The sequence below is a fragment of the Lontra canadensis genome, unplaced genomic scaffold, assembly GCF_010015895.1.
Source record: "Lontra canadensis isolate GAN:19392208 unplaced genomic scaffold, GSC_riverotter_1.0 scaffold2, whole genome shotgun sequence".
In the NCBI taxonomy this organism is placed as follows: Eukaryota; Metazoa; Chordata; class Mammalia; order Carnivora; family Mustelidae; genus Lontra; species Lontra canadensis.
Genome location: NW_022630996.1, coordinates 61,519,383 through 61,525,382, shown reverse-complemented (window position 1 = coordinate 61,525,382; position 6,000 = coordinate 61,519,383). Strand labels below are relative to the sequence as shown.

At 37.8% G+C, this 6,000-nt stretch overlaps 1 pseudogene; it reads right to left on the bottom strand.

Annotated features, from left to right (window-relative positions):
- Positions 1 to 2,712: 2,712 nt before the first annotated feature.
- The window catches only part of LOC116878762, an 83,419-nt pseudogene continuing 80,131 nt past the window's right edge, over positions 2,713 to 6,000 (bottom strand).

Sequence of the window (6,000 nt, the reverse complement as noted above, 5' to 3'; positions counted from 1 at the left end):
AATACTTGGGCAATATGGAGACAGTGAAAGAAGTTCACCATGGTCAAGAAGTGAGACTGGGGAGACCAGGAAAGCTAAATTAAGGAGTGGGAATTATCCTAATGGTAACATGAGGCACTTTCAAAGAATTTTAATCTGGGAAGTGACTTGATTAGATTTTCCTTCCTTAAGAAATCATTCTAGTCACTGTTTGGAGAATGACACATAGAACAACTAACCTAGATTCGTAGAAACTGATTAGAAATCTGTTGTCATGGTGAGCAAGACAGAGATTAAACTAGGATAGTGGTCATGGAAGAGGAGAGGGTGTCCTGTCTGGGAGAGGAAAAATGCCATGTCACTTGACTGGGGAGGTTGCATTTTATACCAGTTTGGCCAAGACTGCCATTCTGGCTTGTTGCCTATGGGTTCTGTGAGAATGTATGGTAGTTCCAATGTGCCTCACTATTAAAGATCAGTGAACCACCATGGTAGATTTCCCCATGAGACTTGGAGGGGGACTCTGTGATTTCTGGCAGATGCCCTATAGACTGGCCATGACCCAGTCCTTTCATCACTTATAGTACAGCAGGTCTGGCAAGCCTATAGCCCTCATCTCATCTACTTTTTCCAGACAACTCTTAGAACCAGGAAATGTTGAATTAAGGAAAACTAGGGTATGTGTCTTAGCCCCAGGCTTCCTTTCACCTGGGAGTTCTGTAACTTCTCTCCTGAATTGCCTTTTCCTTTTTTCAACAGTACAGGGGCAGGCAGCAAGTCTACTGGCTAAGCAGAAGTCCAGCTGAGAAATAAAATGTAAATGCCGTGCAGCCATCTCAGAAACACTGAGTTTCCTAAAAGAGAACTCTTTCTCTCCACCCAGAAGTCCCTTTCTGTTGACTGGGGGAATGGGGAAGTTGTATTTATAAGGCTTATTTTCTGCAGGAAGTTGTTTGGTCCCAGCAACTGTTGGTTCCTTGCATTCAGAATTCTGGGTACCTGGTACTTTTCCTGCACAGATATGGGACTTGCTACAACTCAGAGCAAAAATTAAAATTCTGCTCAACCTCTTGTTTAATAACTCAGATGTTTTATTATAAAATTCCTTGGGGTCCTGAATATGGGAATATAAAATTGTAGCAGGACACTTTAGAAATGGCAGGATGGGTTAGATACCTACCTTCTGAGAGCATCTGATTGGGCTATGTTGCCTTAAGTATTGAAATGCTTATATTTTAGTATATGTGCTGCCGAAGCCAGCACTGAAATGCTTATATTTTAAATGTGGCTATTCACTTAGTAGGCAGCGACTATTATAAGTACTTTAATTAACTAATTAATTAAAATTTTATTTAATGCAATTTAGTAAACATATAGTATATTGTTAGTTTCAGGGGTAGAATTTAGTGATTCATCAGTTGCGTATAACAATGTTCATTACATCACATGCCCTTCTTAATGCCCATCACCCACCTACCCCATTCTACCACCCACCTCCCCTCCAGCAACTCTCAGTTTCTTCTCTATAGAGTCTCTTATGGTTTCCCTTCCTCTCTGCTTTTATCTTACTTTATTTTTCCTTCCCTTCCCCTATGTTCATCTGTTTCGTTTCTTAAATTCCACATATGAGTGAAATGATACAGTATTTGCCTTTCTCTGACTGAGTTATTTTGCTTAGCATAATTAACGCAATACCCTCTAGTTCCATAAGTATTTTATTTACATATAGAATATATTTTATATTATATGTGTGTGTCTGTATATATGTACATGTGTGTGGGGGGTGTGTGTGTATGTGTATAATGTATATATGGGATTGGCAAAGAGGCATAATTAATTGAAAGAAAGGCATTTAGGATATGGTTAGTCAAAAAGAAAATTGACTTATGTGGCTCTCCAGTCCAAATCACCAATCTCATTTTTTTTAATTAAGAGTTGATTTATAGACAAGATCAGCCTTTCAAAAAGATATATTTTAAGGTGATTGTTGAATCCACTGAACTTGAAGTTCCAAAACTTTCCACAAGTCAAAGGTTAGGTATCTCACACAAGTGGGCACTGAGTTCTCAATATAATTAAGGCTGCTGCTAATGGCTGTATTTCTGAGGTCACCATGCTTGCGTGGCTGATTAGATTCCACTTCTGAGAAGAGATACTAAACACATTCTCAATGACAGCAATTGCTTTAAACTCCTTAAAGCCTTCAAAATAGAGAAAGTTTAATTTAGAACTCTTAGTTAAAATAATCAGCAATTAAGACTTCAGGAAATTACATTTAAATCACTCCTGTAGCATCCTCGAAAACTTCCACACCAATTCAGAAGTTCCTGTATGATAAAAGAATAGATTGTTCATTGTTAAAACTTTTGAACTTCCTTTTTCTCTACTATGAAATCTAATGCAACTTGGCAACTTGGACATAACTCTAACTGAGCACTAAGCTCTGGGTAGGTGTAGTTCCAGGTAAAGAGGTCCACCCACTGGGACATTTTCCTTGGCAATTTGATGAATAATGGCTTCTCTTCAGCTCGTCCTAAAATAGGAATCCACCCCTATCACAAATCCAAAGATTTCAAAACACACTTCCTCATTACACACAGCAATCAACTTGGGTTTTTTAAAATTGCTGTGTGCATTTATTAGCTAGTATTAGTTCAGCAAAAAGGGAACAAAAGCTCACAAACACCCTACACAGTTTTACAAGACACATTGTAGGGGGAAAAGTGACTTATTCTAGGGTCTTGGGAGATGCATTCCTGAGGAGGTGGACCTCTAATTCCTGGTGGAAGGGGTCTCATTCCTGAGGGGGAGGGGGCATGCCTACTGGCATCCTTTGAGCAAGGAGAAGCCCAGTTGGCAGGCCCATGGGTGATCTCATACCAGGTGGAGGAGCCATAATGCCTGGAGGTGGTGTTACCCAACCCACAGGAGTGAGTGGGGTACCTCCCACTAGTGGGTATTGAGTTGTAGCAGCTGCTACAGTGCCTTTTCCCTCTGGAGTCATTACCTGTTGGGATGGCTCCAAAACCCCTTGGACAAGACCTGCTAATCCAGCAGGAACTTGGGGAGTTGGACAGCTAGCTGGCACTCCTCCATCAACCCCAGGGCCTCCTGCAGCTCCAACAAGTGGTACCCGAGCAATGCTAGTATCTTTGGGGGGTGGTATTCTAAACTCCCCCTGTCTCTGAGAAGCAGTTCTTTCAGCAACTGGAATTTAAAAGGTGATTCTGGGAGCTGCCCTTGTGAACTTATGGCAATTCTCAGTCTTCAGTTCTGCTCCACCCTCCCTGTCCACTCTTTCCCCTATTCAGGGTCCATTATTTCCAAGTTACGGTGCCCTTCTGAAGGAAGAAGGATCCCTCCAAAGGCAGTGATTTTGACACTCTAGCCCAATCCTGGCTCACCTTTTCCTCAAAACTAAATGCCCTGTGTCCCAAAATCTTTCAGGAAGCCAGCAAGTTGACATGCTTATTTCAACATGTATTTCTACAAAGACATAATAAACAACAATGGCCTGTCTTTCTCAGAAAACATTCGCTGTCATAGTCCAGCCTTCACTACATAAATCTGAAACAGTGACACTCTGGCAAAGACAGAGGAAGAGATATTGTGACACAGAGAAGCCCTTTGGCTCTTCCTCAGTTTATATATTCCAATTACCACTTAGTTTTATAACTGGCTGCACACACATATTTCATAAAATTATAAAACCTTAGAGGTGAAAAGGATTAGTCAACACTTTCGCTTCAAAGATAAAGAAACTAAAACACAGAAAAGTTAAGAAAACAGTCCTACAGTCACTGAACAGAGAGAGAAGCCAGCACTCCTGACTCCAGTTCTGACGCTTGTCCCCTTATCTCTTAGACTCTGTTGCTGAGCTTTCCAGAAAAACACATGTGCACAGCTAATTCTGTCTGTGATTTCCAATGGGATGAGGGGAGTTGGGTTGGAGAGTACATATATAAGCGTTTCCAAAAGGCATGTTCATATTTAAGAACCATAATTAATATCAGAATATACTTCCAAATTAGGAAAGGGAAAATGCTATTGCTTCAATAACAAGAATTAGGAGAAATAACTTGTAACAAGATACTGGCAGGGAACAATTCCATCCTATCCATGTCAGTGATTCTCAAAGACTGATGATGGTGGGCAAGGGGCACATCAAACCCTCCACAGGAAGAATGAGGCATCTAGCTTTATCTGAAATATAGAAATTAGTTTGACTATCTTTTGAAAGTTGTGATTCCAATTATGAAATGTTTCAAATACAAAAATACAGAAAAAGCATAATTTCACATATCTCCCGACCATATTCAAAATATATTATTCTATCACATTTGTTTAATAGGTCTCTTTATTGTTTAACTTTTTTAAAGAAGTAATAGGTACAGGCACAGATAAAAATCCACCAGCAGTTTGTCTTCCTTCCCCTCTCTTTGAGCAACAGGCACCTTGATCAAGTGTGTATGTATTTTTACCTTTTAAGTTATTCTCCTTTAACACATATGCATAGATGCCTAAATAACGCATATTATTGTTTGATATATTTTTAAGGTTTATTTAAATGGTACTACTAGTGCCTACATCTTTTTACAACTTTTTTTTTTCATTACATATACTACTCAGGAGGGTTTTGTTTTGTTTTGTTTTGTTTTTTGATATTGACATCTGTAGAGCTAGGTAATTCATTTGACCTGCTGTGTAGTAGTTCTTGTGTAAGTAAACCCAACTTACCTGTCCAGTCCCCTACTAAGGGACAGTTTTATTGTTTTTACTTTTTCACTGTTGTAAACAGTGCTGCAGTGAAAATCTTGACATACGACCTGTTGTGTACATGTGTGAGAGTTCTTCTAAGATGTATAAGTAAAGATAGAATTTTAGGATACATGAGTGTCCATGCGTACTAATTAATGAAACATTGTTTTCCAAAGTGGTTGTGCCAATTTATCCTACTGCTAAAATTACCTGAGTCTTGTTTCCCCACATCCTTACCAACATTTGGTAATATCAGACTTATCCTTCTTACCTCTTGAGGATGAAGTAGTTTCTCATATTATTTTAATTTGTATTCTCTATATAACAATGAAGTTGAGTATATTTTCATATATGTATGAAATACTCCAGTTTCCCCTTCTGTGAACTGCTTTTTAATATCCTGTATCTATTTTCTAAAAGTTATTTTTCTTTTCCTTATTGATTTATAGAAGACTTTATGTATTCTGAATACCGTTCCTCTTGCACTTATATAGATAGAAAATATCTTTTCTTAGAGTGGGTTTTTTTGTTTTATCTTATTTTTTGCTCTATTTATAGTATATTTTGTCATACACAGTTTTTTAATTTAATGAAGTCAAATTTATCATCATTTTCTTTTATTTTGCTATTTTTTTGGTGTTGTTTAAGTAATACCTCTCACTTGAAGTCATATAATATTATCCTGTATTCTTTCTTCACACTTTTAAAGTTATATAAAATGATATTTGCACTTGTTCAATCCATCTGCAGTTTGTTTTGTGTATGGTGTTAAGTAGGAGTCTGCCATTCTTTCCTCTATGAATTAGCCTGATGTCACAGCACCAGTTAGTGCGCAGCCCAACTTTCCCTCATGCATTTGTAAGGCCACTCCACTTCACACAAAGTTCCTGCATAGAGATGGTTCTGTCTTTAGGTACTCTGTTCTCTTCTGTTGATCTCTTTGTCTCTCCCCATATCAATAATACTGCCTTATTCAATATGATTATATCAAAGTTTACTTCTGAAGGGTTGTATCTCTGCTTTTTATTCTCCTTCTCCTCCTCTTGAGTCTTATTCTTCATCTCTTTCTATAAAATTATTTTAGTCCATCCTTAGTGTTTTTTATTTTTGTATGACATTTAGGTCATTTTATAAAGTCCTGTGAAATTAAATTTACTTTATAAATTAATTAGAAACTTGTCATCCTTTTAAGTCTTTCAGTCTTTGTAGATGTTTTTTTCTCAGTGTATTTAACTCTTCTTTTAGGTCCTTCAGTAGAATGTT